Source organism: Mauremys reevesii, linkage group 6, assembly GCF_016161935.1.
Source record: "Mauremys reevesii isolate NIE-2019 linkage group 6, ASM1616193v1, whole genome shotgun sequence".
Taxonomy (NCBI): Eukaryota; Metazoa; Chordata; order Testudines; family Geoemydidae; genus Mauremys; species Mauremys reevesii.
Window position 1 is genome coordinate 78,568,725 of NC_052628.1, and position 21,690 is coordinate 78,590,414.

The 21,690-nt window shown below is 38.3% G+C and overlaps 1 protein-coding gene and 1 long non-coding RNA gene across 7 annotated transcripts in view; one reads left to right on the forward strand and one right to left on the reverse strand.

Annotated features, from left to right (window-relative positions):
* ROR2 (receptor tyrosine kinase like orphan receptor 2) overlaps positions 1–21,690 on the forward strand; it is a 241,939-nt gene that overhangs the window by 61,602 nt on the left and 158,647 nt on the right. The gene's annotated exons all lie outside the window — the stretch shown is intronic.
* LOC120408093 lies at positions 3,630–15,196 on the reverse strand. The gene is made up of 3 exons (XR_005600415.1): positions 15,115–15,196; positions 12,627–12,817; positions 3,630–3,987 (listed from the first exon to the last, which is right to left on the reverse strand). It is a non-coding gene; the product is annotated as an uncharacterized LOC120408093 (long non-coding RNA).

A 21,690-nucleotide genomic window follows, 5' to 3' on the forward strand; every position in this document is an offset into this window, starting at 1 on the left:
TCCAAGAAGAAGTTCAGTTCCAAAACAGTCTTTAGTGCCTCCCCCTCTACCAGCCTCTTGGATTACTAGGAGAAATAAATAAAGAAGTAATTAAACGCATACAAGTTTTCTGACCTTTCTTCCGCTTCCAAAGCTCTGGGCTAGTGCAGCTGTCTCTTGCTTCCTTTCAGCTTTGGACAGTTTTACCAGTCACTGTTGTTGTCTCTCAAATTAAACACCAAAACCAAAAACAGAGCGTGGCTCTTTTCGTTCATCACCTCTTACTGATGGCTATTGCTTTGGTCTCTTTCTTTTTTCTTTCCAGTCAAGAGTAGTTAAAATCCCCTGTGAGTCAGAAACTCCTGACTGCTGATGCTGGGTTTGATACTGAATGACTCTGCAGCCTCGGACAAGCCACCTGTGCCTCAGTTTCACCATCTGCAAAATCAGGATAATGCTTCCTTAACATCAGCAGGAGGAGATTGATTGTGAAGTGCTTTGAAGATGGAAAAAAGTTTTGTTAGATATTATTAATAATCATTTCTCCAGACTCTCTGTAATTCCCTTTCCTCCTCAACTGGCCCATTTGTCTTTTTCCCTTCAATTCTGATTTCTCTTTCTATTTCATAGGGTACTTCTTAATTACATGTTGCAAAGTAGAAGTACTTATTCTTGAGGAGTCCTCCCCTCTTACTAACTGCTCTGTTCTGTTAATTGCCCTGGAACACTCTGGCTTGGGCTGTCATGATGCCCCTTACAGAATATGAGCAAGCACCTTCTCAGCCAACTAGCAACTTTTAAACGGGTAGCCAAATTGATGATGTATTGTGGTGTAATTACACTAATCTTTGGCTCTACACAAGAGAGGAGTTTGTTCATGGAGGTTTTTTTTTCCTATTCTGTTCTCAGTGGACAGTGTCTGAAGAGTTGTGGACCTGAGTTGAAGAGCAACAAGGAGACGCTATGTCTTTCTATTCTTGTAAAAGATGAAATATTCTGATACAGCTACTGAATGCAATGGAAAAACTCTTGCTAATTTTTGCACTCTTGAAATCCTTAAGCCTGTACATTATGTAGTAGGGTTAAACTTTTAAATAAAAGTGGCCTGACTTTCAGGCTTACTGAGCACCTTTGTCTTCTGTTGGAAAAAATACATGTGTGAGAATTTCAGGAAGTATCATATTTTTAGGGCTTCTAAATTTCCCTCCCACTCCACATTATAGTGGGAAGAATCTTTCTGTTTAAGGAGATTACTGTGGATAGTGTCCTGTCTTCAGATTTTCCCCATCAAGGGAGGAGTTGTAAGTTGTATTAAAGTATACTTTTGTGTTAACTTGTTTTTGCTTGTTGCAGTTAAAAAATTATATTGTATCTTTCCTCATTAAATTTACTATGGTATTTTTCTGTTTTGAGTTGCTGCTGTTAAATCAGGGCCTAGAACTCTATCCCTGCATGTTTAGGCTTATTTGGAACTCCATCTGCATTGGTTGTCAGCCAGTTAAGAGTTCCAAGTGGATGCAATTTAATAACCCGTGTGCTGCTTTGATTTGCCTTCCATACCATCTGGTCTATGTCTCAAGGTTTTTTTTTTTTTTTTTTTAAGGATAAAAAGTATTTTTCAAGTAATATTTTAAACTTCAGGCATGTCATCTGAAAATGTAGGTTGCTGTAAAATTTACCAATGCAATATGTTTTCATGGAAGGAGACTCTCTACAGGGGGAAAAAAAAAAGACAGAACATGAACAGGAACCTGTAGACAGGTTGGAATGGCAGGAATGTAGTGCACAGTAAAGATGTCTGTTCTCTAGGACTGGAATATTATTTAAACACCTTATAAAAGTGAGATTATTTAATGGTACTGAGATCCTCTAGATTGCTCTCCATTATTCTGTTCCTGGACTCTGTTACATATTTAATTATTGGAGGAGGACAACAAGAATCCTCTTATTTTTGCAATTCAGAATCTCTTCAGGCATTGCAGAGCTGAAAGCAAAGCACTGCATTAAAGCTTGTGATCTATTAGCTGTTTTTAAATTATACTCAGTTATTGTCTCTCTATCAAATGTAATGACAACATGGTGTAATGCTGCCTAGCTTTAACCGTATGAGCGTCTATTCACCATGAGGTTCAGTAAGGTGCCCTTTGAAAAGCTTGTCTGTGTTGTGTGCTGGAACTCATTCTTATTGAGATTGCCCTCATAAATCTAAAGCCATTTGCCAAAATAATCTGGGTGCCTTTCCTTCAGAATTAGGGTTCTATGTTTTTTCTATGTTGTTTAAGATGTGGTAGCTGATTTAGGTACAGTTCCCAGTGGACTATTGTCCACATTACATAAACTGTCATTGTGGTTGGCAGCATTTTTGGCCGTCCTAGGTAGAATGATCTACGGTTTATTGTATAAAGACACAGAACCATATTCTTACAGGTGGTCAGGGTGGAGGCACATTGTGGGACAGTGTTTGGAAGTTTGTACTGCCACTACCTGTACTTTGTGATGATGGACTTCCGTCTTCATCACTGTGGTCATTCCAGGAAAAGGAAGCTGGATTGGCTTCTCCAATCTGTCATCCATGCATGCATCCAAGCAGAGATCCTCTGCACAGCATCCTCTAACTCCTTGTGGGAGCAGTCTCAGTTTCTCTTGTGGCTTCTTGTTTTGATACTGTGACCTGCAACCCCATTCCTGTTTTTTCATTTTTGTTCCCTGTAATGCATTAAATTCTGGGTTCTATGGCCCCTCCCTCATCTGAGGGGGTGAGCCTTTTATTGCTTGATCGACTTTGTCCACCATCCGAGACTGGTACCATTCATGAGCACTAAATTCACAAATCAAATGTGATTTAACATAACACTTTCCCCTCCCCCACATTTACAACCTTTAAGGCCATATATGTTTCAGATCTGGGTAAATAGAGACGCCATCTGAGTTGTGATTGATGGTGTGAGGAGTTAAGGGAGTCAGAGTGTCAGTGTGCATGTATTGCCCTGAGTCAGCCATTTAGTCCCACGCACTTTATCAGGCTGTTGACATTTTGGCTCAGTCCCTCTTCGCTCCTCTTCTCTCCACTCCCCCCCCCCCCCCCACAATGGCCTGGCTTCCCTCCTCAAAATGGCCAGCCAATTCTTAGTTAGCCAGATATAGCATGCTTGTCCTGTCAATCAACTGTTGCTAGATAGGGCATGGCTTCCACAGCTGCTGTAATGATGTCAATTTCTCCTGCTGAAACACAGTTCTACAGAGGCCACATACCATTCAATATAATTTACAGGTTTTTTTGTAAGTGATCTCTCTCTTGCTGAAGTTTGTAATATTTTAAAAAAATTAACCATGCATACTTGCATGTAAATCTATCCTATAATTTTCTAAATTCCATTTAATATGCAGTCTTCAGCAGTTACCCAAAGTTTCCTAGCCAAAAGCAAAATATACATAGCAAATAGAATCTAAAAAATACTCTTTGTACTACATATTTCTTCCTGCAACTGCCATCGTTCCCAGAAACACAAGGCTTTAGTTCCAGTTTGATCTATCAAGGGGGGATTTTTAAGCATCCCTGATACCTTCATCTCCATTTGAAGAACAGTATTTTATCACGAGGTATTTTCAACTGCCAGTCTTATGGACCTTATTTAATATTCAGGGGTGGAAGGAAGTTGTATTTTGAAAGGGAGATTTAAAGTGTTAAAAGAAAAAGTTGCAGAAGATGAGTCTTTTTGACTCGTTTTCTTCGGGCCTGCACTGCTGATTTTGTGTTTTGACTTTGGAAGCAATAGTTTATTTCACTTTGATTCCAAGTCTGTGACCTGTTGAATGTGTGGGCTCTTGGAGTTCCCTTTCCACACTGAGATTATAGCAATATTCCATTTTCCAGTTAAGTATCCAATAAATCTTGAGCTGTCAATATGAAATTTTTGTTTAGTCCCTCAAGATTTCAGGAGGGATTCTGGAGGAGCTCTCGTCCATCGGAGTTGCAGTCTCAGATTTGACTTCCAGAATTAAGCAGGGCTATCAAACGATTGAAAAAAAAAATCACAATTAATTGCAAGCTTAAAAAAAGTAATCACTGTTTTAACCACACTGTTAAACAATAAGGGGGTCAAAATCCGCCAGCAGCCCTTCAGTGCTGCACAGCCTGCACCGCCCAGGGCTTCGGCGGTGATTTAAAGGGCCAGGGTCTCCGGCCGTAGGCACAGCGGTGACCAGGACCTGTGGGCCCTTTAAATCGCCACTGGAGCCCTGGGGTAGCGGAGGCTGGGAGCCCAGGGCCCTTTTAAATCGACGGGCTCTGGGGCAGCTGACCCTTTTGCGCCTGCCCGCCATCAGCAGCCTTGCCGGTACGGTCAGCACTTTCTTACCGGTACACCATACCGGATCATGCTGGCTTATTTTTACCTCTGTAGCCTTTAGAATAAGTTGTCCCTCAGTAGAATTGTGCTGAATCATTTATTTCCTAGATAATCAGGCTGTCTCCCCTTGGTTATAGAATCCTACTTCCTATGCAGAATTTGTTTTTCTTTAAGGAGAAAATTCCATGGAAGTGGGCTGAGCTGTCTCTCACCATGGAGCTAGAACAGTGTCCTGGGGAAACAAGTTACCTTTGCTTGAATTTTGGCTAGTGTTATTCTGCGAGGTGCTGAGGCAGTCTGGGCAACAAATCTCTGGGTTTGTATTCACATCCCTTTTGGGATGGAGGTTATTGAGGAAATATGGTTCCATTGTTGGTGGAGCTTGTCAACATCTTCCGATTGGGAATATGGGGGATGGCAGATGCCCCCTATCTTTTGCTCAGTAAATTATCTTTCTATGCTGGCAGTCTTGCTAACGTGTGATCTGTACCCAGTTTCGCATTTTGGAGGAAAGTAATTGAGAAGGTGGTAGCCTGACAACTCCGGCTTTTTCTAGGTCATCAAATTTCCATGGCATCTGTCAGTCAATTTTGGGGCCTGGTTTTGGGCTTAATTTTAACTGAACTAGTGGTATTGCTTGATCTCCTTCTGGGAGATGAAGATTATCCATGATATCCATGCTAAGTCTTTCGGCCCTGTTAGTTGCCTTGGATATGCAGACTTCAACAATGAGATTCTGTTGGCACATTTGTGTCCTTTAATAGGTGTGGATGGAGTTGCTCTACTCTACTCTTCAGGGAAGTCTCTGAGGGTAATGTTGGGCCATTGCTTCTCTGCCCTGTGGGATCTCTTCTGTGAGGTATAACAAGGTTCTGTTTTATTGTGATCATGGTTATTATGTGTATTTCAGTAGAGTCTATACTGTTGGGAGCTTTCCAAATACGATTTCTCTATATTTCCTCTGTGTGTGTGTGTGTGTGTGTGTGTGTGTGTGTGTGTAATTGGGAGGGTTAGTGAAATGACATGGGACTTGATGTTCATGAACCCTGCTCTAGACCTGGCTACTGCAGTGGAACAAATGATCCAATGTTCCTCTCTGATTAGAGTCTGGACAAGGGCTAGCTTTTGAGACTCATTTGGAAATTGAAGCCAGTGCAGATGTCCACTTACTAAGGAGACCTTCTATGCATGAGGTACATCACAGAAAGGCTCTGGGAACTGCCCTGGCTCTCTGCAATTCTTTGGTGGTCAAGATGTTGGTTTTCACCTGTGAAACCCTAATTGTATGAAAAATGGGGTTACAACAGAATCTCCCCCCCCCATGACATTACTGTTGCAATCCCCAGAGGTCACTGAAAAAAAGGCTGTTCTGTTTAAATGGAACTTGTTTTCCTGCATTTGCCCACCAGAGCCCATATTTGTTAACCTCCTCCGAATGCTGCAAAGTCAATCTCTTGTCCTCCACAGGCCTGTGGGAAAAGTGTTGAGGGGAAAGATATAACAGGGTTGAATTGGAGTAGCTTTTGTGAATATCTAGTGAACTTTTGATAAATGTTGGAACAATGACAATTTGATAAGCTTATTAATATCTTATTTTTTTGTTTAATGTTTAATTAGGGAGAAGCACCTAACATTAGCATTTTAAATTCCAAAGTGTTAAAAACAAACCAGAGTTAACCCTGGAGTTTTTTGGGGGGAAAATAATTTTTGGTTTCTGGATTTTTTTTTCTTTAAAGAAGAAAGGAAGTCATGAGTTGCATTGATTGCTTGTGTTGGTAATTGTACCATTTCACCTACAATAACAAACATTTATTACTAATATTGTTGTTAATAATAATAATAGAATACAATAATATTATTATTATAGTAATTGAAAATGCATAGAGGCCTGCTTCAGTATTTGTGTTCCAGTGTTGGTTGAAACAAAATAAGGAAAAGGTTTGAGTCTTTTTTTTTTTTCCCTTTAAATATGGGAGCAAAATTTTATCCTCATGAAGGAAATATTTTGGAGTCAGTAGTGATTCGCCAGAGGGAAGAATCTCCTGCTGGGATTTTAAAATATTACAGGAAGAACCTGTAAAGTGCATAACTTGGTTGCCTCATATTGTTTTACAACAGGTGTTTAACAGAGCTTTGCTGTTTGTTACAAAACTTTGGGTGCACTAAAAGAATGCTTCTTTTGTCAGAGGTTTCTCTGTATTTGATTTACTTTGGTGCAGATATAGTAGTAGGTCTTCTGTTGTCAACTTCATTGGAAGTGTGAATCACAAATTAACATCCTGAAATATTACATCTACATTCCATTGCTAATCCTAGTGATACAAGTCAAACATCAGCTTGGGGGATTTTGATAGTTTATCTCAACAAGAATTGAAATAGTTATCGCTTTATCCTTGTTGAAAAGTGTTATCTTTGAAAACAAAACAAACAAAAAAAACCCAAGAAGCATGCAAGCTTTTTTCTTTATACAAAAGAATAAAAATGTGCCACAATCTCTGTTTATATAATTGATTGAAACACTAATTCCTCTTTTGCCCGGGTTTTTAAATATTTAAGATATTTATATTTGTTTAATAAAATCCATGATAAGATTGTTTTTATTGACTTCTCAAGGCGAAAAGTTCTTATCGTACTTTTTGCATTTTTAAACAGAACCCATAATTCAGCAACTACCACTACAAAGGTCATGATCAAAAGATATTTCAGTTAGGCAACAGGCTAAGGTTTGGCTTATCAAACATAAAGCCTGTTTTTTTTTTTTGAAGTTGTACTTTGTTTTCCTTGATAAAGTAACACTGCTTTGTAAATATGGCAAGTTCCGTGTTTTCTTGTTCAAACCTAATTTGTTTAAAAGACCCAGTTCTTGGGCACAAGCAGATGAATGTTTATTACTCTGACTCAACATTGCCTTGTGACTTGTTCAACTGGCTACTGTGTCTCATATGCCAACGAAGATACTTGGTGCTGCCAACCTGTATTAGGGAGGATGAAACCTAAGAGGGTAGACACAGCTGAAACAAGGAAGCTCTTAATTTTAGTCCATATTGCCCGGAGGCAGCAATAGCTTAAATGTCAACAACTTTGCCAGTTTTGTCCATCTGTTTGTTATATTATTTATAAAACATCATGCAGGTTCCATGGTTAATATGCTGTAGCTTCAGCTGACTTGGGGATGGGTCTAAAGACTATGGCAAATTTCTGTCCCTCCTTCCCCAATTATTTTTTCTTTCATGAGTCAACAAATTAGATTTTTATTTAAAAAAAACCCCTCAATCTCAATGTGAAATCTCTCTAATTCATTAATATTTATTTATACCAATATGTATTTTGTAGGGACAAGATACCACTGCAGTTGAATGTATCATCCTTGGTACTATGATCCTTTCTGTGTTTTTAATTTAAATAAATAAATAGCAACTCTCACCATCAGCACATTAAAATAGTCAGAAGGAACCCACTTACAAAAATGGATCTTTTAAAAAGTCTTTTGAATCAGAGAAATAAAACTGAATGCACTAAAAGTAAAAACAGAAATATCTCATACCTTTGATACCCAGTATATCCATGTAGAAGTAGGAGGGAGGAATACTAATTTTTGATCCTTTAAGTCGGAGGATTCTTAGCATTTTGTAGTGCTATGCAAAACACTTCAGTTCCAGAGAACCCTATAGCAGGTTAAGTGAGTGTCTGAAGAGGGTGATGGGCAATTGGCAGGGAAAGTAACACTGTGCTGAGTTGTGCCTTTTGCTGCAACTTTTCTGGAAGACTTCTACTAGATTTGATTTTGTTGTACTGAACTGTATTGAATAGTAATAAATTTAAATAGTAATAAATATTTTTATTAGTGACTAATTATTTCTGCTTCTAAGAAGCAAGTCATTTAAAGGTGAGGACAAATTATATGAAAAAAAATCTTCTGAGACACGTGTGGAATTGGCTGCGGATATTAAATCAAATATGCTTTTATTATTAGTTACAGGTCAATGCTGATTTCTCTTAATTAGTAGTCTTCTCTTCATATTATAGCAGTGATACTCAGACTGAGGCTCAGGAGACACAAGTGATTCTTTAATGTGTCTACCGTGTCTCTTCGTAGCACCTGATATTAAAACACTGTGTAATTTAATTAACAACCAATCAGGATGCTTTTACTATGTTATTAACCAATTGTAGAATACTTGGTGAATCATTTTGCTGTGAGAATATATATAGTGTGTGTGTGGTAGTAAAGAATAAATTCACACTACTGTGGCTCTTTTGGGTAATGCTGACGTTAATTTGACTCCTGAACCGCTGAACATCATTGTATTATAGGCTTAGCTTGGTGATCACTTGATAAGGAAAATATTGTTTTAGTTTCTTCTAAAAAATATGGTTTGACTAATGCTTCTCATGAGGGTTTAAAAAGGAACTTATTTGTAAAAACTGCATTGAATTCTAAAGACAGAGAGCTTTTCACGTGTATTTATTTCTGTATATTGAGAAGTTATAACTATGAAAAATTCAGCATCTATGCTTTTCATAAACACCCCAAAATGTATTCCTGTCATCCCTACTACTGTTTCATTTTCATGCAAGAGTAAAGAAGTATTGTTATACTTTACTATTTTGTCTAAGATTTTGTAAGTTTAAACTTGCTAACTACATGAGACCCTTTTTAAAAAATTGTATGTTTTAATCCTCTTAAGTTACTTCTAAGCATATTTTTTTTTTAAGAATTAGAACTGATTAAAACAAAACAATGCTGTGTCCAAACCTGCATTTTTCTTATTACTTTCCAATCATTCCACCAGCATCATCAAGTACTATATTTTTACAATGCAGAATTCTTTAATCAGTCCTGACATGCATCCACTTTCCATTTGGCCTGGCCCCAGCAAACACCGTCGTGCTCTACTACACATCATTTCTCTCCTTAACCTCCCTTTTTCCTTTGGGTAACATACTTCATTTCAGTACTTACCTCTTGCCGCATGAAGAGGGCCTACACATCTGTAAGGATTAATCTAGAAGTAGGATATTTGGTGCATGAGTAGGATCTCTTTTAGACCCACAAATAATACTGAAGATATAGTAGTTAAGGCCTTTTTTACCATAAACTTAGCCAAACCAACTGCAAATCTAAATAATATTGTTGTGCTCTCTTACCAAACTGCTTGCAGTTCCATGGTGAAAGAGGAAGTTTGTACAATGGTCCTCATCTATTGCTTTCCAGAACATCACAGGTTAAAAGACTGCCCGAGGTCAGCGGTTCCCAAGCTTAATTGGTGTGTGTACAACCTTCTTAAAAAATTGTTGTGAATGAATTGATGGAACATCAAGTTCACAGATCACCAGTAGTACACATACCACAGTTTGGGAACCACTTCTCTACATAACATTGTGATGGGTGGTGTAGAAATACTCAAGTCTGAGAGAGAGAGATTTGCCACCATATTCTAAAATGAACAACTGCTGTCTCATGGTGAGAGGGCACAATGTGGATGCTAAATGCTGCCCCACTGGTGCTACAATAAGACGTGAAAAATGCTTTTCCAAAAAGCAAGATGATCACTCTTAATACACTGCAAAGTTGGCGGGGGTGGGAGTGAGTGAGTGCTCTAACTCAGTTTTAGAATATGCCTTATGTTTACTGATCATTGATGTCCAAAGGTCTTGGCACTTTACTCTTGAAACTCACAATTCAGCATAAACAGCAGCAAAAAACATTTTCAGTGTATAAACATCATGAAGAATTTCTATTTCTACATATATTACAGAAATGGTAAGACAGCAATACAAAACAACCCTAAACAATATTTGCTGCAGCAAGTCATCTAAAATAAGAAGTCATCTTTGTCTTTTAATTATGGTCCCCATCCCAGAGCATGTTGATGCTTAAGTTAAATATTGGTTTCATAGGCACAATAGGCTTGATCCACAACAGCCCATTAAAAAAACTTCAACTTATTTCAGTGCACTTGGGATCAGGCCTCAACAGCACAAGCCCTAGCATAATACTAAATTTGTATGAAGCTTTGGGGCTGTGTTTCTGTCTCCACCAAACAGGCTATGGGCTTCCTCTGCCCTCTACTACCTAAAAAAAACAAAACAAAACAAAAAAAAACCCAACCCCCCCCCCCAATATTCTTGGACCTAGAACATAGCCAAGGTCAAAAGCATTTTCAGTCCTGTTGCTTAGGAACAGGGAAGGTTGTCTGATGATAGAATCATAAGACTGGAAGGACCTCGAGAGGACATCTAGTCCAGTCCCCTGCACTCATGGCAGGACTAAGTATTATCTAGACAGTCCCTGGCTGATGTTTGTCTAACCTGCTCTTAAAAATCTCTGATGACAGAGATTCCACAACCTTCCCAGGGAATTTATTTCAGTGCTTAACCTTCCTGACAGTTGGGAAGTTTTTCCTAGTGTCCAACCTAAACTGCCTTTGCTGCAATTTAAGCCCATTTTTCTTATTGTCCTATCCTCAGAGGTTAAGGAGAATAATTTTTCTCCCTCCTCCTTGTAACAACCTTTTATTTATTTGAAAACTGTTATGATGTCCCCTCTCATTCTTCTCTTCTCCAGACTAAACAAACCCAATTTTTTAAGTCTTCCCTCATAGGTCATATTTTTAGACCTTTAATCATTTTTGTCACTCTTCTCTGGACTTTCTTCAGTTTGTCCATATCTTTCCTGAAGAGTGGTGCCTGGAACTGGACACAATACTCTGCACTGATTAGGTCTCAACTGGAGTAAAGTGGAAGAATTACTTCTTGTGTCTTGCTTACAGCACACCTGCTAATACATCACAGAATTATGTTTGCTTTTAAAAAAAAAATTTTTTTTTTTTTTGCAGCGATGTTACACTGTTGACTTATATGTAGCTTGTGATCCACTATGACCCCCAGACCCCTTTCCGCAGTACTTCTTCCTAGGCAGTCATTTCCCATTTTGTATGTGTCCAACTGGTTGTTCCTTCCTAAGTGGAGTACTTTGCATTTGTCCTTGTTGAATTTCATCCCGTTTACTTCAAACCATTTCTCCAGTTTGTCCAGATCATTTTGAATTTTAATCCTATCCTCTAAAGCACTTGTAAACACTCACTTGCTTTATTTTTTTTTTTTAAAAAGAGAGGCTGCTGGGTGCCCAGTTTTTCTTTTTTCTTTCTAAGTTTCCCCCTAAACTGATGCTGTGTACTTCAGGTGCCTCTCCCCCCGCTTCCGTGCTGCTCCTGCCCTCTGCCTTGGAGCCCCTGGCCAGCTGCTCCTGAGACCCTCCTGCTTTCTGTGCAGCGCGGGTGCGCTGATGTCAGGGTGTCCCCTGCTCCTGTACCCCATCTCCATAGAGATGGGGTGGGAGGCGTGGGACATGGCAGGACTCAGGAGTGGGATGGAGCTTGCTGGTGGCTGCTGCTGTATCTGAACAAGCAGGCTTCAGACTGGTAGTGCCAGATCTACTTAAAAGGGCAGCGTGTGTGTGTGTGTGTGTGTGTGTGTGTGTGTCTCTCTCTCTCTCTCTCACACGTGCCTCCCAGCACATACTCGTATTATTGTTACTTCTTGATAGTTCCTGCAAAATATATATATATAAATTTTTTTTGTTTCTACTGGTGGTGCACATCCTCATATGACCTCGATATTGGTGCACATAACAAAATTAATTCTGCACACAAATGGAAAAAATTAGAGGGAACATTGCTAGCAACTCTCACTGAAATTGTAATTCAATGAATGTTAACTTAATTTTGGCTACAAAATAGTCATGGTATAAATATATGAAAATGTGTATCTGTATTAAACTGGTATCTCTTTTCCATTCAAATATTTTAGATATGTAGCAAATTGCAATTAAGTGTTTGATTGTATATACAAATAAACAGGATGCCACGTGCCTCCCTCCCTTATTATACAATCCACTTGTAATAAAGCACTTTTCTAAGGGGTTTCAATAATTTACATTGCCTTGACCTCATTAGTTAAGTTGTTGGTGAAAGCTCCTTAGTCCCTTTTATGTATTTTTTTGAAATGTAGCATAGATTCAAAGACCGATCAAATTTAGGCTAATTCTTTCCCTATATATATATATATTCATTTTAACTATTCATAACAGTGTCCAAAAGTAAAGGTGAAACAAAAGCTGGATTTACTTATGTAGTCTAAACATGAAGTTTGAGGAATAAGAAGACATAATTAAGAAATCCAGGAACACTATATATTTCAGAACAAAACAAAAGAGCATGATAACTTGATATTAACCATATGAAAATACACATATTCTCAGCACTGCCTAAGTAATGTAAGGGACAAAACACCCACTTGCGTCTTCTTCCATGCTGACAAAACATTGTTACAGATAATCTGGTCCTTTCAGCCCATGCCTCCCTTCCTGATATCTTGGTTTTATATTTGGAAGAAGAAAAACGTCTCCTCTGTGTGACTGTAGCTAAGCGTCTCCCATCCTTTTACTGAATACGACTTCTTCTTTTGAGACGTAATCTCAATAAGTTCTACATTCAAAACACAGTCCCATCAGCTGTAGTCTGAAACACAATGTTCTTTGAGCTGTCTCCTTCTAAGTGACTTCTTCCTGTCACTTTAAACCCATACAGAAACACAGTTACATTGGCAACTCTTTCTTCCCATCTCTACTCTTTCTTCCCCTTCTCCCTGTCCCCCCTTGTCATCCTTCAGATTGTCCCAAACCTGCAGACCCTTTTTTATCACAAAGGCCAATTTAAATGCTGAGTCCAATTGGAAATACAGGATTTTGCCTTGTGTGTCTGAGCATTTAGAATTTCAGCACTTTGCAGGATTGAACCCTTAATTACATGCCTATTTGTGTGTTTAACTGAGCACCTATACTTACAGAAAAAATGCCATCAGAATTTCAAAAAATCAGGGGAATCACAATCGTACATGGATCGCCATCTCCTCTTATTTGTGTTATGTGGACAGCTTTAACAGGTTTTGTGTTCCCAGTTCTGTAAATGAATTGCAGAGCACACCTAACTTCTAAAGAAGAACAGATTCTCAGATAGATCTGTTCTGAGCATTGGACTTAGACAGGTCTATTCTTAGGGCCTGTTCCTGCTCCTGTTTAAAGTCTATGGCAAATCTCCACTGGCAGCTTTGGGAACAGGATTGGGCCCTATTTTGGAGGTGGGGATCAACAAATCTCAAGTAATTCAAGAGCCACAATAAACTTTACTTAAAGAACTACCAAAAAGTGTTCTACCCAAGAGTTTAAGGAATGAAGCCTGGTGAAAGGAGACAGATGCTAGAACTGTTCTTGTGCTTAAGTGCCAACCCCCTCAGGTTTGAAATGGACACACTTTTATTTAAAAATAAAATAAAAAAAAAAATCTGAAGGGACACTTTCAGGGCTCCTTGTTGATCCCCAGTTTACCTTATTAACTTTTTTCAGTTAATTTCACAGCATTTCATTTTTAAGCAAGCATGTCTACTTCTACTTGATGCATCTGATGAAGTGGGTTTTAGCCCATGAAAGCTTATGCCCAAATAAATTTGTTAGTCTCTAAGGTGCCTCAAGGACTTCTTGTGGTGTCTACCTCTATGACTCTGGAAGCTTGCAGTGAACTTTCCATTGGAAGCTTTCATCCTGTGTTTTGCCTTGAAACACTACTGTGGCAGGATTTAAAATACAACAGGAGATGGCTTGAGAAGGGTAATTCCTAGATAATGCCATTATAATTTGCAAATTATTTAAGAAAATAAACCACACCTGGAAAAACGGTTTATGAATATTCTGCAGTTCAATTTACTTTGTTTAAAAAAAAAAAAAAAGGGACTATGCCAGTCTGAAGGGTTTGTATTAGAAAGTCTCCAACTGCATACTTATGTACTGATGGGCAGATAACTAACTATAGAGATTTGTATGCTATTACCAGTATTCATTCAGTTGAAGAGTGATTAACTCACTTTATATTTCTATAAAAGTAAATATTAAATTGTATCTGGGATACAAGTTAACAGAGGTCAATAATGTTTGATCTAGAGCTTCTAATATGTTTTGTTTTCATTTTAAATGAGCTCTTGACATACAGCTAAAACCAAACAAACTTAACATTCTTAAAAAGCACTTGGTCAGCTGTATCCTTTTAAAGGTGTTGAAATGATCTCTTTGATGTGAACAGGAACCATTATGGAGTCACATGATTCCATAACTAACGCAATCAGTCTTTTTGTATTCTAAAACTAATTTTGAGCCCACTCAGCTTTTTTATAAAATCCTTTTTCTGATTAAAATTTGTCATGTAATCATTGTTTGGAGAAGACTTGATTTTGGGAAGTTTGGGGTTATTTAGATATGTTGGTTTTGAGTAAATGAAAACACTATTTCTTTCAATAAGTTCTACTGTTTTTCTATTCAAAATGACTTAATGTAAAAACTTAAGTGAGAACTAGTGCACAAGGACTATTTTGTTATGAAGTAGACGTGCAATAGTCTTAAATTATTAGAAGTAATATTATCATGTGTTATAAAATAGCCGTGTGTGTGTGTGTATGTGTTATATATATATATAAAATACCTATCTCATAGAACTGGAAGGGACCCCAAAAGGTCACCGAGTCTAGCCCCCTGCCTTCACTAGCAGGACCAAGTACTGATTTTACCCCAGATCCCTAAGTGGCCCCCTCAACAATTGAACTCACAACCCTGGGTTTAGCAGGCCAATGCTCAAACCACTGAGCTATCACTCCCCTTCAAGAGAGCTGTGGCAAATATTACACTACTTCATGTAATCTAAGTTCTGTTTTATTAAAAAAAAAATACAAAAAATACCTCATTAGACATGTATGTTAACCTCTAAATGGCTCTGGTCACTGCAGGTGGATCTTCTTATGACTAGGTCTGGGGATTAGCTTTTGTCCCCTATGGCACCCCTGTCATCAGTTGCTCACACTGTGGTTCCGTTCTCTCTTTGTGACTCAAGGTGCTCAACCCTTCCCTGGACTTTCTCCTTTTTCCCTCTAGGGAATGGACTGCAGGGTCCCACCCTGTAGCCTCTTCCTGTGCTCACTTCCTGTCTTTTTATAATCCTAGCCCAGCTCCTACCTAGCAGGGCTTCATCTGCAATTAGGGTTTATCAATCCGTGGCTCTCCTCCAGCTGCAGCATATAAGGTTAATTTTGCCCATTCTGGCTCACATTAACTTGTTCAGGGCTTGTGTGGGATACACTCCTTTGTTTCCCTTATAACAGGGATCGGCAATCTTTGGCATGCAGCCCGCCAGGGTAAGGACGCTGGCAGGCTGGGCTGGTTTGTTTACCTGTCGCGTCCACAGGTTCGGCCGATCGTGGCTCCCACTGGCTGCGGTTCGCCGTCCCAGGCCAATGGGAGAAGCGGCACGGGCCTAGGGATGTGCTGGCCACTGCTTCCCACCGCCCCCATTGGCCTGGAGTGGCAAACTGCGGCCAGTGGGAGCCACGATCGGCCGAACCTGCGGACGTGGCAGATAAACAAACCGACCCGGCCCACCCTGGTGAGCCGCGTGCCAAAGGTTGCTGATCCCTACCTTATAACTTCTGGGTTACTTTCACCATAATTTTTCCAAAATATCTTTTCTTAATTTCTTCTTTGATTCTCTGTCCTCCCAACTTTAAGGACTCCTACCTCTACAGAGGTGGAAGGAGGGTGTGGATACATGGTCAGTGCTAGAAACTTAACTAATTTCTTGAATTTCTCATATGTGTATCTAAACTATGACAGTTTAATTTTTTTTTTTGAAAGGCAGTATATTCACAGACTTGTTTTTTCTTTTCCCTGGAAATAACCTAACAATGGCTGACATGATCCATATGAAGTCTTGTTCTAGGAACCAACTCAAGATTTCAGTGAGTGATCAAAAGAATCTTCCAATCAGATTAATTTTGGTAATAGGTTTTACTATATTTTTATACTATATTTACTTCATTTTATCATGTTTTCCTAATTAGGAAGGATAAGATTAATGGTTTGGAAACCTTTTGGATGAAGCTGTGTTAAGGAGATGCCAGTAACAGTAGTAATGTAGCCCCCTGTGATTTTTGGCAGTTTAAAAAAATATCTTGAACAGTTATGGCTTATGAAAGGTGTCAGTTTTATTTGGGACATTACTTCCATCCTCCACCCTCAATACAGTTGAACCTCAGAGTTACAAACGTCTTGGGAATGGAGGTTGTTCGTTACTCTGAACAAAACATTGTGGTTGTTCTTTCAAAAGTTTACGACTGAACATTGACTTAATACAGCTTTGAAACTTTACTATGAAGGAGGAAAATGCTGCTTTTAACTATCTTAATTTAAATTAAATGAGCACAGAAACAGTTTCCTTATCTTGTCAAATCTTTTTTTAAAACCTTCCCTTTAAGTACGGTAGTATATATTTAACACAGTACTGTACTGTATTTGCTTTTTTCTTGTTTTAAATATTTATTTATTTATTTTTGCCTCTGCTACTGCCTGATTGCGTACTTCCAGTTCCAAATGAGAGGTGTGTGGTTGATAGGTCAGTTCCTAACTCTGGTGTTCATAACTCTGAGGTTCTGCTGTATATCTATAGTTGCAGTCTGGTGAGTTGTGATAAATTGGCTTCATGTTTTGTGACAGAAGATGTAGCATTTATTTAATATAAGGAGGTGCTTAAATTTTAATACCATCTTTCTATAGTCTAAGACTGGCTTATAAAATAACCTTAATTGATTAATAGCTGGATGCAAATGAGTAAGCCTCTAAGTTGCTTTATTTTCCTACTTTTTTGGAATACTTTTAAAATCAGTTAAATTAGTTTATCTAGAAGCAGTAGTCTTTTCTAATGCATATATTTTGCTTTTTATTATTTTAAGTAAGTGCCTTTATTTTAAGTGAACATCTTATTTACATAACTGAGAGTTTTGAGATATGAATAACAATTAACCAAAGCTTGCATACCTGACTGATGTGAATGAAGTTGATTATTGTTCTCGCTAGTGGAGATTGTGCAGCTAGACTTGTCCACTGCTGCAAATCAGGTTTAAATCATTATTACAGACATGTATGGTTGGTTTATAAGTGTGTTATCTTCCCTAACAATCAAACATAAATATGTCTAGTGTTCTAGGATCAGGGTACATGAGATGACAACCCACATTTGATTCAAAGTTAATTAAGTAGTTTTTCAGATACCTACTTTCAGAAGAATATTTTAAATTTTTTAATGAGGGGCGCAAGTAGCTGGACCCTACAGAAAATACTTTGAATTAATGTTGCCTCATAAGGAACCAGAAATGAAACTTGAATTAATGTGACAAGAACGGAGGGTACTAAAAACTGTTTTTTGGGGCAGCAGAGGCAATGCCCTGGTGAAAAGCACAACTTCTCTGTTGCAGGGAATTGGAATGGTGTTGGGATTCCTATTAGTGTGCTGTAGCTGGACACGGGGGGCAACACCATTTGTATCAGTTTCTGAATGATAAATTTTGCATTGCCACCCTCTTTTATCTGCTAAGAGTCAGAAGAAGCTTTTGTATGTTCTGCCTCTTGCAAAGTGTGAGGATCTTTACTGCTCCCCCAGAGGCAACTAGCCGCTGTGAGATGATAGAGAGGTTGCAGAGAAGAGATCTGATTACATGTTCCAAAACCTACATATTTCATACATTAACCTTTATCTTGCATCCGACGAAGTGGGTATTCACTCATGAAAGCTCATGCTCCAAAACGTCTGTTAGTCTATAAGGTGCCACAGGATTCTTTGCTGCTTTTACAGATCCAGACTAACACGGCTACCCCTTTGATACACTACATATTTTGGGTCCTTTTCCCCAGTGAATAACTCTAGTGCTTGCTTCTGCTTGGTTTACATGGAAATGTTGTTTGTATAACCACAAGGGATAAATGCTTCTATTTTTTTTAAATTGATGTCTTAAATCCTGAAGAAATATATTCATTCTCCGACACTTGCCAGGGAGAATTCACACTTGATATTCGTAAGTGGGTGCGTAGAATTTTAAAGCCTTGATTTCTTTTTTTTTTTTTTTTACTGGTGTGGAGGTTGTCTTTGAGTAGATGCAGCTGTGTATTCCACTTAGGTGTGTGTGTGCCCAGCACATTGGAGCTGGAGAAATTTGCCAAGCAGTATCTGTAGAGGGGCAGCACTCACACCTCGTGGCCATAGCCTTTTTCCTGCCTATATGAGGCAGTGCTACCCCAACCTTCCCTCAGTTCCTTCTTACCACCCATGACTGGAGTCACAGCTCTGTGTGGCCTTAACCTCTCAACTAGCATAGTGTTCTCTTGTGTGTATAGTTAGTACCCTTAGTGTTAGTTGGATTAGTTCAGTTTTACTTGGTGATGCCCTCACTGGGATTTTAACGTTGTCTTTTGTGTGGGGGAGCGATCCCCAACAGCGCTCCCTACACATGGTGCTTACTCTGTCTCAGTGGGGCCCACATTAAAAAATGTGGTGTTATTGGAAGATGGTTCAAGATGAGTCACCTAAATGGTATGCACGGGTGCATCTACATGAAGAATAAGAAACTGTTACTGACTGTAATTGTGGTTCCTTGAGATGTGATGCAGACATGTATTTCACAACGCACTCTCCACTCCCTCTGCATCAGAGTTGGATGTTCGCACCTGTGGTGCGAAGAAATTGAGGGAGAGTCAAGGTGGCACTGCTTCATGTAGCCAAGGGAGAGCCTATGGCCATGAGGTGCAAGTGCTATCCCTCTACGGTTACTGCTAGGCACGTTTCTTCAGTTCAGGTACGCTGGGTGTGCACACACCTAAGTGGAATATATGTCTGCATCGCATCTCAGACCCACAGTTATCGTAAGTAAAACCATTTATTGTTTAGAGACTTTACAGGACAGAAGATGTGTGTGACTCACTGCTTTATTGAATTTCATGGGTTGCTTTTCTTGTTTTATTGCTTTTTGGAATGGCCCTTTTGTACTTTCCATAACTGAGCTGGATGTTGTCTTGTAGGTACAACTGGATTCCCAAACATTGCCAGCAATCAAGGCTTGTGCCAAATGAGTTATTGGGGATGGGTGGGGAGAGGAGAAAGGACCCAGTGTAAAAAGGCTTTGGTTGTCGCTAGATCCAACTATTTCTCAGCAGCAAGGGTGCTGGAACAGTTTTTTTTTAGTGGTGGTGCTGAGAGCCGTTTAACCAAACTGTAAACCTTGTATATAATAGAAACCACTTCAAGTAAAGGGGTGCATAAGCACCCCTACTTTCAGCACCTATGCTCAGCGGGTAAATAAACTAGCACAAATAAAATAACCGTTTTTTTTAATGTTTATTATGTGTTTTACAAATAAACAATGAAATAAGGGACACCTACAAACATTTTCAAAGATCTATTAATGTGAAAATACTAACTGATTTTTCAGAAGCATGAGTAATTTGTGAGAAGTGTCAAATATTTGTGAAAATTTGCAACTCTGTCTTTACTATCAAGGCAGCGTTGAGTTGAATGCTCTACAGCCTATTCTGAATTGTAACCTATTTCAACTATCTTCTGTTAAAGCCAAATTAATAGGAAATATTGTGAAGAAGTTAGGATTCTGGTAAACTATCAATTGTAAATTCTTGGTCTTTCATTAGTGTTTTGTATTGTGGACTGAGGTGGTTTCATATTGTGGACTTGAAGGAGGTTCCTTCAAGTAGCTATTTCATATCATGGCCTTTTTGGATATGATTTTGTATATTGCCTGTGTATGTTTGTGAGTTTATTATTATTTGTTTCTTCTGTGCCAGTTTTCTGATATTGCTGTGAGCTAATGAGTTGCCAGAGTATGTATTGTTGACTACTTTTCACTTTTATGTAGGCGGCACCTACTGTGACTTAGTCAAACCTGAATGCTGCCAGGTTGGATGAGATCAAACCTTAAGGCCTATGTTTTCACATGTTCACTAATACTTGGTGCTTCACTTTTTGACGCCAGTGTGTCATGACTCCCCATATGCAGTACGTTCCAATACACAATAAAACATGAACTTTTATTAGATAGTATAAATCTAATTACATGACCACTCATTCCATCACATAGAATATATCGTACAGGGAACACCTGCCATTTCTTTTCCCATTGCACTTATAGATATGTGTTTCTCTGGATGGATAAAAATAATTTATTTAAAAAAAATCAGATTATTTTAATATAAATCAGATTTTTAAAACATTTAAATAGTAGTTTTTTTAAAAAAACCTATTAAAATTTAAATTGAAAACCTACATTAAGGCCTAAATTTACTATAATCTATTAAAATAATTTAAACTGATTAAAAAAAATTAAGCAGTATATGTTTGCTGCCAAGTTCTAAAGAAAGTCAAACTGCTGGAAGTCACAGCTAAGTACCTGGAATCAAAGTTTGTTGAAGTGCTAAACCAGCTTTTGACAGCAGTATTTTTTTCACTTATGTTTGTTCAACTAGTTCAGTTCAGTGATTAGATTATTCAGAAATAAAAATGGGAGTTGAAAAAGTAGGCAAACTTCTCCTCCTCTTCCAATCTATGAAGAAAAATTAAGTGTGAGAAGATGAGAGCTTCTTCTAAAATGTTGAAGGACATGTTAGCTAGAAACAATCAAGGACATGTTAGCTAGAAACAATCAGTTCTAACTAGATATTGTTTCCTTTGCTCAATAAATTAGTTTTTAATGCAAAATCTGTTTGGACAAACTTTTTTCCTTAAATATCCAGCACATTTAAGGTCATTATTAGTTAATTTAAAAAAAAGTTCTGTTTTTTGTGCATTTTTAGTGGAATTTGAATTTCTGTCCAAACAGAATTTGATGCAGGTCACGTTTTAAAAAAAATCTATATATTACCTTAAATGTGTATAAATAGAGTATCCTTCTGGGTAGTAAAAATAAGCACCAAATTCAGTGTTAATTCTATAGATAATTGCAGATCTACATGTTTTAATGCTTACCAACTGTGACATTAAGCACCCCTCGATTCACACCCTGCACACTATTGTAATAATATTTGAACAAATTATAGCTTGTAAGGTATCATTTGAAACTAACAACACACTTTGTCATGGATATCTTTGTAAAACACATGTGTTAACATTATATGTGAAGTTATGAATTCTGTCTGTATAATGTTACTGGAACATGTTAAAGAGAAAGACAGCCTAGCCTAGATAAAGGTGATAAGGAGGTCTGTCCTGTAGAAAGGAATGTGGATTTACCTCAATTTATATATTCAAAAACAGAGCCATCAAGCTAAACCAGTGGAGGTTGTCTTGAGCCTCAACTCAAGAGACTGAAAATGTGGCTCTTGCACCCTGGAGACAGAGAGGACTGAATCCCCAGAAGGGCTTCCTAACTTTGAGAACAATGATGATTTGTTGGGACTATAATGGACAGAGGGAGACTGTGTCTTTTT